This window comes from Macrosteles quadrilineatus, unplaced genomic scaffold, assembly GCF_028750875.1.
Source record: "Macrosteles quadrilineatus isolate MER2022 unplaced genomic scaffold, UCM_ALF_1.0 Scaffold_1__1_contigs__length_201487025, whole genome shotgun sequence".
Classification (NCBI taxonomy): Eukaryota; Metazoa; Arthropoda; class Insecta; order Hemiptera; family Cicadellidae; genus Macrosteles; species Macrosteles quadrilineatus.
The window spans coordinates 72,165,280-72,179,800 of record NW_026542594.1 but is presented as its reverse complement, the minus strand read 5'-3'; the positions used below and the strand labels follow the sequence as shown (position 1 = coordinate 72,179,800).

Below are 14,521 nucleotides of genomic sequence, written 5' to 3'. Positions count from 1 at the left end.
TTAAATTACAAACAAATTTTCTTTAAAAAATAGGGTTTTCTTTTCCGAGTTTGTTTGGCTCTTCTATCCGACCGACTCTCACGATTGAGGTCTCAAATTATTGAAGTTATGCACTCTCAGACATCACATCAAGCATCGGCATATATGCGATTTACTGTATTACTCGATCAAAATACGTAAATTTGATTTATTTTCGAATTCTTACTTCAATTTAAGGTTCATTTCAAAAGTTATAATTATAAAATCCTATATATTATGGTCTAGGAACCTCCAGTGAAATACCGGCTATCATTTGAGCTATTTGTTATTCAAATCGGACGAGTTTCAAGCAAACGCAAACAATTAACATATTTTTTTTATAAGGGTTTTCTATGATTGAAAATCAATACCTCCAGTATTGTTTAGGTATTTATATATATTTTCGACTCAAAATAATCAGTAAATTATACGCAATAATTAAAGCCATTGATCGTTTGAATCCGTTAATTGCAAGATACTGTATTATTCAATCAAAATCATAGATTTGAATATTTCTCGGATATTACATTATATTTATTTTAACGCTGCGGTGTAGCATGGGTAATCTAGTTTAGTTTTTATTTTAATCAGTAGAATAATAAGTACTGCACAACTGCTACCTTAACGGCTAATGGGGTTCTATTTGGTATCAACCATACAAAATCAACACACAATATTCGTCCAGCAACTGGTGACACAGGGCTACAGATATACAGCTGGTGACACTGGGAAGGTGCATCGTCCGCTTTGCTACCCTCCTGCAGGAAATCGGGGTTGAGATATTCGGACTTCAAAATATTAACTGTAAGACATGATCTAGGGGTTGCATTTGGACGGGTCAGTGTTAGGTCTTTCGTGGAAATTAGACGGGTGAATGATTGGTCCTTCCTGGAATTAGGGACACCAAGATAACTGCGCTGTACGAGCACGCGCTGAAACAGCACGACACCGTAGGCACATGGCCCAGGCTGTAATCCTCTTAATCACGGTCGGTTGACCTCTGACCTGTCAGTTCTAGGTTGGTGTCGAACGCTTCCGCATCATACCTTGCATAGCCGAACTGTTCACGGAAAAATGTTAGCTCTATCACCGTCGCTGTCAAAACGTATCGTTTGTAGGTTAAATTTTAATTTAACCGTCATAACCTAACCAAACTTGCTGATGATGAAAAATCGAATGAAGGTTTACTAATCAAAAAAATAGTTATGTTTATAAAATGAAATTTACAAATGCCTAAAATTCAATTTTATAATTTTTTAATTATAAAATTAAATTGTCATAACCTAACCAAACCAACCAAACTTGCTGATAATGAAAAAATCTAATAAAGGTTTACTAATAAAAAAATAGTTCTGATCCATAGTTCTGATAGTTCTGATTATAAATGCCTTAAATTCTAACAAAAGATGTACAGTTAAGAAGTAATTGCATTCTAAGCGAAATCTTTGACAAAAAGGTAACGCCTCCGGTGGGATTCAGAATTCTCGATTCCCCACCCCTCCTCCGGTGACCACCACCCTCAGCCCATAAATCAAGGGATTAACCCAAACAAAGATCTGGGCCGTTGTCCGTCTCCCAAATAATCGGGCCACGAAACATCTCAAAGACATTGTTATTTCCCATAAATGTTAAAAAAGTTGATTATGTCTCCACCGGACCACTTAACTTCACCCATTGTAACAAATTTAATTACCACCTTTCCACAACAAACCAACAGAACAAACTCCAAATATGCACATCCACTAGCCGCTAGTTAGTAGCTCGGGGAAAATTGGAAATGTTCAATTCTCGACGCTACTGAGGTGAAATGTGACTAGCGCGCTACTTCTACGAGCCGCTACTGCCTATGTCACATTGGCTACTCAGTATATACTAGTATCCGCTACTTCGCTAGCGGTTAGTAAAGTAGCCTAGTTTCTGCACGTGAACTGGCTGTTTACCTCATAACAGTAGTTTATGCCTGCCCTTCCGCGGTGGCGCCCACTGACCACTAGTGGCTTCGTCTGAATGCTCCCATTTAATTCAATGCCAAGATGTATGGAGGGCGCCGGCGGTTACCGCTAGTAGTTGCGCGAGTGTCACTGTGTCCTGCATGACGGGCAACTGTAGTTAGCCTTGTGTGAAAGGGCCCTATAAGCCGCGTATACACCAAAGTTGACAACCAAAAGTTGACAAACAAAAGTTGACAACTAAAAGTTTAAAACTAAATGTTGCTCCTCACTAATTTAGAGCAACTAGTGGAAAACTTGTTGCCAAAGATTAGGCGCGCGTAATAATCAGTACAGTTACACCACCGACAATATAATACTTTAATGTTTACACAGTCGTGTCAAGGATGTCGTCGGACGAAGAAGACGCAATCATTCCTAAACAGAAAATAATGTTTACTTTAGTTACATTATTGAATCAGCAATCTGACACATACTATCTCCCATTAGCTTGTCAACAACCATTATCATGAATAAGTGATTAGAGTAATAATGATATTTAATAGGTATTTAGTAACTATGTAACTATGATATGTATTAGGTAAAATTACAAAAGTCGCATAACCTTGAAAAACTTTGAACTTTTACAGCAATCAGGCTGCAGCAATAGTGGGGGGGGCTGCACTATATTGTTTAGAACTACGCGGACCTCAAAGGTAGTAATTCAATCAAAACCGGTTTTTTCAAATCCATTTTAGCGAATTTCCCATATAGTGAATAAGCTATTACCGTAGTACTCATGGTAAGACCTGGAGCCGGGACCAATTTACTTTTTCGTTTTGATGTCCCTAGAGGCCAAAAACACCATCCGTTCAATTATATATATATATATACCGGTATATATGAAGTATATACAGGGTTAGTAAAGTGTGGAGACCCCCTGTTATTTTTTTAACGGCCCATACTAGAAAAACTAAACTCGGCACATCTTTATGACATGTTATGAAGTACTTTTTGGGCATAACTGTCACTTGGTGCACATCCCCAAAATGGGGGATTTTGGGGGAAACTCAAAAACTTCAAACACAAAGACCCATCGAGTGACCCCTCATTTTAAAGGTCCTGGTAAAAGAAAACCAACAACGCAAACTAGAGGTCTTTATCTCAATCCAGTAAAAAATGGCAGCCAATTGAAATTCTCAGAAGTTGAATTTAACTTACAGCTTTCCAAGTCTGGAGACCCCCTGTACATTTTGTAGCGGCTCACCCTAGGAAAACTAAACTCTACACACCTTTTTGGCATGTTATGAAGTACTTTTTAAGCCTAATAGCCACATGCTTACCAAACCCAAAATGGGGGATTTTGGGGGAAACTCAAAAGTTTTAAATGATAAGCCCCATCGAGTGACCCCTCATTTTGAAGGTCCTGGTAAAAGAAAACTAACAACGCAAACTAGAGGTTTCTATCTCAATCCAGTAAAAAATGGAAGCTGATTGAAATCTTTAGAAATTGGAAATAACTTGCAATTTTATATTCAATTGGCTGCCATATTTTACTGTGTTAAGAGACCTATAGTTTGCGTTGTTAGTTTTCTTTTATTATGACCTTCAAAATGAGGGGCCACTCGATGGGGCTTATCGTTTAAAATTTTTGAGTTTCCCCCAAAATCCCCCATTTTGGGTTTGGGAACTTATGAGAATTTCAATTGGCTGCCATTTTGTACTGAACTGAGATAGAGACCTCTAGTTTGCGTTGTTGGTTTTCTTTTACCAGGACCTTCAAAACGAGGGGTCACTCGATGGGTCTTTGTATTTGAAATTTTTTAGTTTCCCCCAAAATCCCCAATTTTGGGGATGAACACCAAGTGGCGGTTATGCCCAAAAAGTACTTCATAACATGCCATAATGGTGTGCCGAGTTTAGTTTTTCTCGTATGGGCCGTTAAAAAAATAACAGGGGGTCTCCACACTTTTTACTAACCCTGTATATACCGGGTGTCCATAAATGAATATCGGGGTTTTAACGCTTTATAATATTAATTACATTAAACTTACAGTTATAAATGATATGTCACATGAAAGAGCAACTCAAACAGTTTTATTCGTTAGCACCAGTGCGCATGCGCGTGAAATGTTTACACCGCGATCCGCTAGAAAGCGGTAGTAGCAAAGATGGCGACTAGTGAACAGAAAGCGTTTTGTGTTTTGCAGTTTGCAAAGACTGAATCTGTAGTTACTGTGCAACGTGCGTTCCGCATTAAGTTCGGGTGTGATCCTCCAAGTGACAATAACATCCGTAGATGGTTTCATCAGTTTGAAGATACAGGCTGCCTTTGTAAAGGGAAGAGCACGGGACGACCAAGAGTTAGCGAAGAGGATGTTGAGCGAGTGAGAGAGTCGTTCACTCGTAGCCCAAAGAAATCAGTTCGGAAGGCTAGTCGTGAATTAGAAATTGCTAAGTCGACTGTTTGGAAAGTTTTAAGGAAACGATTGCAACTACGTCCTTATCGTTTACAGTTGTTACAGGCTCTAAAGCCTGCAGACCATGGTTTACGTGCCAACTTCGCTAACGTAATGCTGTTAAATGACGATGAAGATTTTCTAGATCATGTTGTTTTCAGTGATGAATCGACCTTTCACCTCAGTGGACATGTTAACACTCATAATGTGCGGATATGGGGCTCAAAAAATCCTCATGAGGTCGTACAAGTGCAACGAGACTCCCCTAAAATCAATGTTTTTTGTGCCGTATCCCGGCGGAAAGTTTACGGACCTTTCTTTTTTGGTGAAGCTACTGTTACTGGTACTTCTTACCTTGATACACTAGAGCAATGGCTCTTCCCTCAATTGGAACAATATGAACCAGAGAATTTCATTTTCCAGCAAGATGGCGCGCCACCTCACTGGCATAACGAAGTACGCGGTTGGTTGAACGTAACTTTACCCGACCGCTGGATTGGCCGCAAGGGACCCAATGACAGAGCTTGCTATGCGTGGCCTCCACGTTCACCCGACCTAACGCCATGCGATTTCTACCTTTGGGGTTTCATCAAGGATCGTGTGTATGTGCCTCCATTACCAGCTGACCTCCATGAATTACGAAACAGGATTGAAGCAGCTGTTGCAACAATTACTGAAGACACACTGCTCAACGTTTGGGAAGAACTCAGCTATAGACTTGATGTGTGCCGTGTGACAAATGGTGCTCACATAGAACACTTGTAAGCTTGTATATAAAACTGTTTGAGTTGCTCTTTCATGTGACATATCATTTATAACTGTAAGTTTAATGTAATTAATATTATAAAGAGTTAAAACCCCGATATTCATTTATGGACACCCGGTATATAGGTATATATGTCCGTTAGCGCGATGACTCGAGCAAATATCATCCGATTTTGATGAAATTTGGTACAAGCGTGTAAACCTACGTTTATTCGAACGAGTTCGCGAACCAGCATAATCGGACCATGTGAACGGGGGTTTAAGGGGTTTTATGGGGTAAAAATTGGTTTTTTCCTATTTTTGACCCTAAAAAGAAAAACTTTTGCAATTTCTTTTTTAACCAGTTTTGTAGAGCTTAAAAAAAGAAATAATTTAGTATATTGAAGCGCTATTGTATGCCTAACGGTCACGGAGAAAATTCAAAAATAGTGTAATTAAAAGTTCCTATGTAGAAAATGAATGAAATGTCTTATGGAGAAAATTAAAACTGTTGTAGTTTACTTGTTTATGGATATATATTAAAAAATGTTGCCAATTTATTTATTTCATCTTATACTATTGACGTATGGTCAAAAAACACTTTTTACCTTCCCCGTAGCAGCAAACCTAAGCACTCATTAAATCTAATGTTTTTTTTAATTGGGAATTAAATATGCCTTATTTATAGAAATATTTTAGTAAAAATGTAATCAGACAAGTTGAAATTCGCTTAGTCTGCAGGTTTGCTGGTGAACCCAATGCTCTCTCAGTACTCTTCGCTGTCTTCGGTACTGATAATAGCTAATAACGTCTTCTTCGTCTGAGCCTGACATAGTAAGCGCAAGGCTTTAAAACAACGTAACTGCACTAAATTGACACTCCACTGATTGCACAATATACGCAACTGTAGTTGTAAAACAGTCACACCATGTGCGGACAGAAGTTTTGTTTCAGTTGCAAACTGGTTTCAGATGCAACTGGTTTGCAACAGTTGTTGTAAAACAGCCACACCGTGTGCGCTGGGCCGTATGTGACTGGTTTCAAACGTTTTTTGAAATCGCATACAACCAGTTGCGTTGTGTGCGCCTCCCCACTGCAATACATTGCCGAGGTCACAAAACAGTTGCACGCACAACTAGTTTGCAACGACAGTTGTAAAACAGTCACACCGTGTGCACTTACCTAGGAGGCTGAAATTTGGTACACTGATTCTTTAGGCATTAAATAGGAAAACTGAGTGGTTTTTATTCTGATCGGACTCTCGGGCTCCGCCCCAGTGGCTCTGGAGTCTCCCATGTTAACCTAATGAGTACTCATATTTAAATGGAATTAATGAATCATAACAGCTGTTTCAATTAAACAAGTTGGTTCTGTTCTGTGATGTTCAATAGCATTAAAGTTACTAGGATTACCAACAGAGTGCAGCACTATTATTTTTTTAAATTTATGACAACAGCTAATTTGCAACCAAAAGGTGAGTGAGCGCAGCGAACGAACTTCAACCCGGAGGCGAGTTAGCGTAGCGAACGAGCTAACCTGAAGGCAAGTGAGCGCAGCGAACGAGCTCCAACCGTAAAGGTGAGTGAGCGTAGCGAATGAACTTCAACCAGGACGTGTGAGCGCAGCGAACGAGCTCCAACCTAAAGGTGAGTGAGCGTAGCGAACGAACTTCAACCAGGACGTGATTGAGCCATGTGAACGAGCTCACATATGAAATTAAACGGGGCAAAGCCTGCGGGTACAGCTAGTACCTATATAAAGTTGGTCATGTTATCAGTAATGTGTACACCAAGTTTGGTTATGGGATTGCAATGGGTTCATGGTTAAAATAAATCAAAAATAACGGTGGTTTGTCTAGTTTTAAAACGTTTTTATTAGCTCGCTTTCTTATCCGGTACAAATTTTGCAATCAATTTTAACCTAACTTCTTGATGAGCTGGAAACTTCAAACTTCAAACATTGCTCACAAATGGATGACAATGCAATATTATATCATTTAATTTTCATATTTTTCTTGGGCCACGCCCCAAGGGCTTGTTTTTAATAGCTCGCTTTCGTGTCCGGTACAAATTTTGCAATCAATTTTAAACTAACTTCCCAATGAGCTAGAGACTTGAAACTTGAAACATAGCTCACAAATGGATGCCAATGCAATATTATGTCATTTAATTTTCATATTTTTCTTGGGCCACGCCCCATGAGCTTGTTTTTATTAGCTCGCTTTCGTGTCCGGTACAATAAGCCTTGAATAATGCTTAATAATGCCTGAAAGTTTCATTACAATCTGTCAAGCGGTTTCTGAGTCCATAAGGTACATCCACATATATACATAGTTCCTCTTTTATAGATAGATAGATTAGATATAACATGCTTGTATATAGGTACCTACGCTAGGGCAAAAAAACTTTATAGGTGGAAAGTAGATGAGGCTAAGAGGGCCGCAAATGCCAAAAGTATTGAAAGCTTGCTAAATCCCTGTAAGGCACTCTGGAACTTGATTAATACAAATATAAGAGACACAAGCAAGCCCCCTTCTTCAATGTGCAAGGGCGGTCCTAGACATCTATTTGGAAAAATTTGGAAATAACGTGCTAAAATGAGTGGTTTTTAAGCTCTTTTGAGGACCTAGTTTAATGTGTTCAAGCTTCCCAGTTTATTTTTTAAAGGTCAAAGAAATGTATAAAAATAAACTTGTATAATGTCATGTTTTTGCATTATTGAGGCTTGTGGTTTTAATATCAAAGGAATACTGCAACATTACAACACATTCAAGCATTATATTGATTTACGAAAACACCCTTTCAACTGGTGCCAATGTGCATGCTAAACAGAAAATGTCCAAAATCAGACCAAGATTTCAAAAAAAGAGAACTTATTTTATCTAAGAAGTATTTAAGAACTTGCACCAAACACGACTGCATTATACCTGCCCAGTAAGCAACAGTTAACCTACACAAAGTACACTACCCAACTAACGTTGCGTCGGCGTCCCGTCACTGCTACCGCCTGAAGAATTGGTTATCAGTGTTCTAATTTTTTCTACGCCAGTGCCAGTGGCATTTTACAAGGGGTCAAGGGGGAGAATAAAGTTTTTGTGCAACTTTTTTGTGGTTGTGAGGTTGTGCCGGGAATTAAATCTGTCCCTTCCGCATCTAAGTCTGAGACACTACCATTTTGTTGTTGTTTTGTGGCTAGCAACATGCCTATTGGGTTGTGTTATTCTTAAATATGATATCAGTGCTCTAAATATGAATACTATGTAATATTGAAAGTTTTGAAATTTGATACGGTTATCATTGAGTTACATTACTGTAATTACAAATTCCTAACGCTGAACTCAGATAAATTAATATTCAACTACCTTTCAAACTTTTACTATTGATAAAACTTCTTTTCTTTATCCAATACCCAACTCAAGTTTTCAATCATCTGGGTTAAAATGAATTATAACATTAAATGTCGAAAAATTAAATAAGAAGAAGAATGCAGCCGAACGTCGAACGTCAGCATCGGACATTGTCGTTGCCATAATGGCTGAAAGCGTCCGTTGTCTGCCGATCTTCCCTACTTTTCATAACGTACAAAAGCATAGTCAGACTTGAACGATCCCAACCCAAGTTTTAGGTTAGAATTTGTAATTAGTCCTCTCGTTCCCTACAAGTGTAAAGACTACAACGAATTTCAATTTGGTAAAACGATTTGCAATAAAAATTATTTATGTTTCCCTGGTATAATAGTTTATGTATATAAAAAATATTTTGGGGGGGTCATGACCCCCCTGACCCCCCCCCCCTGGGACCGCCCTTGTTTATGTGTAAGGCTAGTCCAGATGAATTTTTAATATTTTCCTACTTGACAGCGTCACAACCATTGTAAATAGCTTCAAACATTTCCCCCAAAACGTTGCTCACTCAAATAGAACCCATGGGCCAACCTTACTTTATTGGCGGGATATAACTCCTGGTGAACTCTTGGGAATATTGAAAAAACTAAAACCTTCAAAAAGTCCTGACATCTATGGTATGAATTCCGCTGTTCTCAAAACTATCATTGACAGTATTGCAGTCCTACTTTTTAGGGTCATAAACCTATGCCTGAATGCCGGCATTTTTCCTAGAAGCGTGAAAGTCTCAAGAACGGTGCCTATTTTCAAGAAAGGTGATCCTTCCAGTATGGCCAGTTACCGACCTCAGTGGCGTAGCCAAGGGGGGGGGTTTTGGGGGTCATAACCTCCCCCCTTGACAAAAGGATTTTGCCCATAAAAAAACCATAAAAACTCCTAATACTGTATAAATGGACATAATGTGATGATTAATTTGTTTTTCACAATTAAAAGACAATAATTACAGTAGTATTGTGCAATCATATAATAAGTTATCATTAACTCTTGGTTCAGTAATAAAAACTGCAACGTATAAAATCATAGCTAACTCAAAGTTTTACTCAAACAAAAGAATTTCCAAACAGTAAACACTGTACTAACTGTACTGTACAGAAATAAATACTTTTAATACTTTTCAATGAAATGGCGACCATACAAAGTAGGTATTTTAACACGTAGAGTGCGGCCGTTCCCGATCGGGTACGGCGCTTGGCCCCCGTACGGTGCGTCCGTACCCCGTCGGGAACGCTCGGTAATGCCTTTTGTATATCTTCGTTTTTGCTCTTATAGCGTCGGCCGAAAGCGGACCTATACCACGTTAGAGTGTAGTATGTGACTTGCATTTTGTTGTGGTGTAGGTTGGTAGTAAATTTCCCCGTAAAATCCCTGTCTGGCAATCTCAAAAGTCTTCTTTTTGTCCCGTCTTTTTCCCTCCATTTGGCAATACAATTCCAATGGGACCGGCTACGTTCCAAGCAGTGCTGCTATCTGTGAGTGTTTAGCGAACTACGTCGACTCTCGTTGTAAAGCAGGACATCCCCTCACGTTATTTGCTATTCGTCAGACCAAAATTGGAAAGCCAATCACACGCGGCAATCGGGTTTACTCAACGCTGAGGGCTGCGCCGCACTGGTGATACGCTCGCTATTTGACGTGCCGCAGCGAACGTGTTAAGCCAAGTATGAATGGAGATTGCGTAAAGAACAGAAAAATAGATAGTTAGGCTTACTGCGAGTCATAGGCTACTGCTAAGTGCTGTTTTAGGACAGAATAAGTGTGATCTGTGACATAGCGCACAGCAGACAGACAGACAGATAAGTGAGGAGCAGATGACTGTCAGTGCAAGCGCATAGCGTAATTGACCTTGAAGCTATCAGCCGATTCTTTGTTTCGTTATGCTTCTATTTTGTTTTTGTCAGATAAACTATGATGTTTCGAAAACAATAATGTGAGAACCTACTGCATAAAATAATAATGGTAAAAACTGGTTAGATTAAATATACAATGCATTTCAACACATTAGACTAAAGAAACACAATATATAAAATGTTCTTGGTATTGGATAATGAGGTTCTGTAACATAATTTTAGAAGCATTTGTATTGACCACTCTGGCTAATCGAGGTTCTTAATAGACAATAGATAACGTACCTACTAAAAAAAAAAAGTAATAAGTAATAAGTGATAGTAATAAGTAGTAAAAAGTATTAAAGTATTATTTAGCTTATTTATTTCTCAAGTGGAACTGTGCAAACGAGGAATATTAACAAATCAAATGTACTAGAGGGTATACATAGCAAATCAACTACCGTGCTTACATTGTTAGATTACATCTTACACTTGTTTTTTATGACCATTAGTTATTTTTTAAATGGCCCTAAACAAACCTTATTATTTCTTTTCTAAGTTTACGTCTGTGGCCCTCAAACCCCTCCCCTCCAGATCAGCTATGTGAAACCCCCCCCCCCCTTGACATAATCCTGGCTACACTACTGACCGACCTATATCAATTATACCTATGATAGCCAAAGTCATGGAGACTGTCATGAAGCGGCATGTAGTTGAGTATCTAGAACAGTACAACTTGCTTTCCAACCTGCAACATGGCTTTAGGCAGGGTAGGTCAACTATCACGGCAGTGTCCGATCTGTATGAGAAAATACAAGGTGCTTTTGAAGCCTCCGAGTCTGTAGCTTTGACTCTATGTGATCTGTCAAAGGCATTTGACGTGGTATCTCACCAGATCAAAATTATTTCCCTTGGTGGTGTATTGTCTGACGCGCTTAAAGTAGAGCCTCAGGGCTCAGTAATGGGGCCAATCTTATTCCTGGTAGCAATAAATGACCTTGAGTTGGAGGGTAAGGCGCTAAGATTTGCGGATGACACGACACTGATTACTTTAATACTGAATACAACTGGAAGAAATCCAAACGCAGCGATGGAAGAATCCGAGCTTTTGTTCGCAGCTGCTAGAGATTGGTTTAACCCTCCGAGGGTCACGCGTCAAAAAATAGACGCACAACACACTTTGTGTAGGGTCACGCGTCGAGTTTAAGACGCACAAACATCGTTTACGGCGAAGGCTCTATGACTGACTGAATCGGATTGAACTGGATCGAGTTAGGTATCGTTCTTTCCGTAATATTCTAAGCTTTCTCCAGAGGTCTGTCTCTAAGCGCTATTCATTTTAGTTCCGAAAATATTGTAGCAGACAGCTGACGTGCGTGTATTTGTAAACAGCTAGGTTCCCCCGGACCGATGACTGATGTGTTTTATTACGTTTATCATTGTTTTAGTGTTAAAAATCAAAAGTAGTGATATACGTGGTGCATTATAAGAAGATTTAAGTGGTTTTGAAGTGCTGGTTGATGATCCTGAAGAAGTAGGTAGTGATATTGATGTAAATTATCAGCCAGATTCCTAGCTATGGTTAGGCTATGCATTCTTAGCTAAACGCTATGTACTGAAATCCGTTTTTCGCTCATAACTTATTTATTTGATAACTTACCTCGCTATATGATTATATATTTGTAATCCTCATTAAATTTAGAACAAAGTGGCTATTTTCAAATATTTATAGGCCTATAATTTATACAATTTCATTGAGCGCGAACTTATTTTTTTTTTGAAAATTTTCGAAATTATATTTTTTTTTACCTAAAAATTTTTTTTTGAAAAAATGTTCCCTATGTTTTATATATAATATTGAAGCCCATGATTTTCCAAACAAAATGGTATATAGAACATTAGAATTAACATTGTTTTAAGCTTCTCAGATCCGTTTTAATAAAACCTTGCAAAGGGGCCAAAAATAGGTGGACATTAAGGCCTAAACTATGGACACTCGGAGGGTTAATTGTAATATGTTTAAACTAAATGAAGATAAAACCCAGAAACTTATCTGCTCCCTAACGCCATCGCCAGATCAAGTGTCAAAAAATGTGTCATTAGGCTTTATTCTTGACCCTAAACTAACCTGGGGAGACCACATTGACAACATTTCTAAAAGGTTAGCGAGGATTAACTTTCTTCTCCGAAAACTGACGAGAATTGTCCCTAAATCCTACCTGATAGCGTTGTATCATTCTTTGTTCCACAGCCACATTTCGTCTGGTCTCCAGCTTTGGGGCCATGCTCCTGAATGCCTCAAAGTCCTACGTCAACAAAAGAAGGCACTGCGAATCATCACCGGTAGTGGTAAACGGGATCATTGATGGCCACTTTTTGTAAGGACAGGCATATGACTGTTTACAGTAGGTAATTACATTTTAACATCTGTAAGCAACGTCCAAGATAACCTACAGAAATTCAACACGAGGAATGAAGTGCACAGCCACAATACGAGATGCGAAACAAAGATTGACATTCCATTCCGCAGGCTTAGTAAGACTAAGGACGCCTTCCCAATCATGGCCCTGAAGCTCTATAATAAGCTGCCTGATAGGATCAAACTTCTCGATGGCAATAAGTTTGCCTTGAACCTGAAGAGCCTCATGAAAGGAAAGCCTTACTACAAGCTAAGTGAATTTTATGAAGATGATTTCTGTTTACCAAGACCATTGTCCAAACCACCTGTGGGACACAAGTAAACTTTTCCATCATGGAAGTTTTGTATAGGATGTAAATAGCCTATATGTTTATTGTAATGACTAGTGATGTGACGAGTTGAGTTGGCGATTCGAGTTGACTCGAATCAAGACCCGACTCAAATCAAATCGAGTCATCTCATTCACAACTCGAGTTGGTACGAACTCGTTCGGAGATTGCCGAAGCTACATGAACTCGAAACGTGCCGAGTCCAACTCGCAAAACTTAAACGCTATTGGCTCACAACCTCAAAGCGAGTCAAGAAACCGAACTCATACGGAGAAAGCCGAGCCTTTACGAACTCGGGAATTAACGAGTTGACTCGGTTGACTCGCGAAACGTAAACGCTATTGGCTGAATGCGAGTTGAGCCGACTCACCAAACTATAACCCTATTGGTTGCGCTGCGAGTCGACCCGAACTCGACCGATGGAAGCCTAAGTTCCACGATGATACCGAGTTGAGTCTGACTCAAGTTGACATAGTCGTGAGTCAAGTTTGACTCGAGCCAAGAAAATACTCGACTCGTCACATCACTAACTTAGTAATGACGTAGCTAATCCAGTATAAAACTGGTCGCATGGAAGGAGGTAGCCTAATAAGGTTTCCTGCACAACTTCACGTTAGGCTCTTTCCAATGAGACCAAAACATGTCAAGCGGTTCGGAGTAGTAAGTAATAGTCACAAAAATCCTGCTTGCGAATTAAAAAGTATAGATTTACGAATTCTGGTAAAAACAAAGCCTTGAAGGTTTTTTTTTAATATAAAAAACTATAGCCTAACCTATAAAGGCTTTATAGAATAGGTTACAAATTTATCTCTTTGGATATGTTTACAAAGATTAACTGAACATTTACCTTTCTTAATGACGTGATCGGACTTACTGATAGTAAAATTGAAGGCAATATAAATCGTTTTACAATCTTTGTTGCATAGTCTATCTTCAGATTCAAAATACACAACAACACGAACACAACAAACTAAGAAACTAACACTGCACTCACTAAACTCAGTACACTTCAGCTGGAGGTGGAACACCGTCGTGAAGTTAGCGGCTCTGTTCATCGTAGCCCAGTCAATAAAGGTTTTATGTCGGAACAAATTAGTGACAAGCAAAACTATATACCACTGGATAGTACACATAGAGATGTACATTTTCCCAAAAGTCCCCTAAAATCCCCCCGGTGCTTTCCCCCCCACCCCCCCTCAAAGTCAGGAATTGCAAGGTTTTACTAAATCACGCTTAAGTCCAGTATGGTTTATCCGATTGTAATCATTTATAGCTCGTTATATTCCTAAATAAATTGTCTAAAATAAGTTCCTTTACACTTTTGCGTTAAATCCAATACTTTCTTCAAAATTTAATGATAAACTCTAAAAATAAGCAAATCTTTAAGCCGATATT

General features: G+C 39.0%; 1 protein-coding gene across 2 annotated transcripts in view; it reads right to left on the bottom strand.

The window, feature by feature from the left end:
- Window positions 1-14,138, bottom strand: part of LOC128983573 (glycerol-3-phosphate acyltransferase 1, mitochondrial) — a 223,575-nt gene extending 209,437 nt beyond the window's left edge. Inside the window, exon 1 of one of the 2 annotated variants that reach the window (XM_054402900.1) lies at window positions 14,121-14,138. The gene's annotated coding sequence lies outside the window, so the exon portion shown is untranslated. The other variant, XM_054402899.1, reaches the window with a different exon arrangement.
- Window positions 14,139-14,521: the final 383 nt, after the last annotated feature.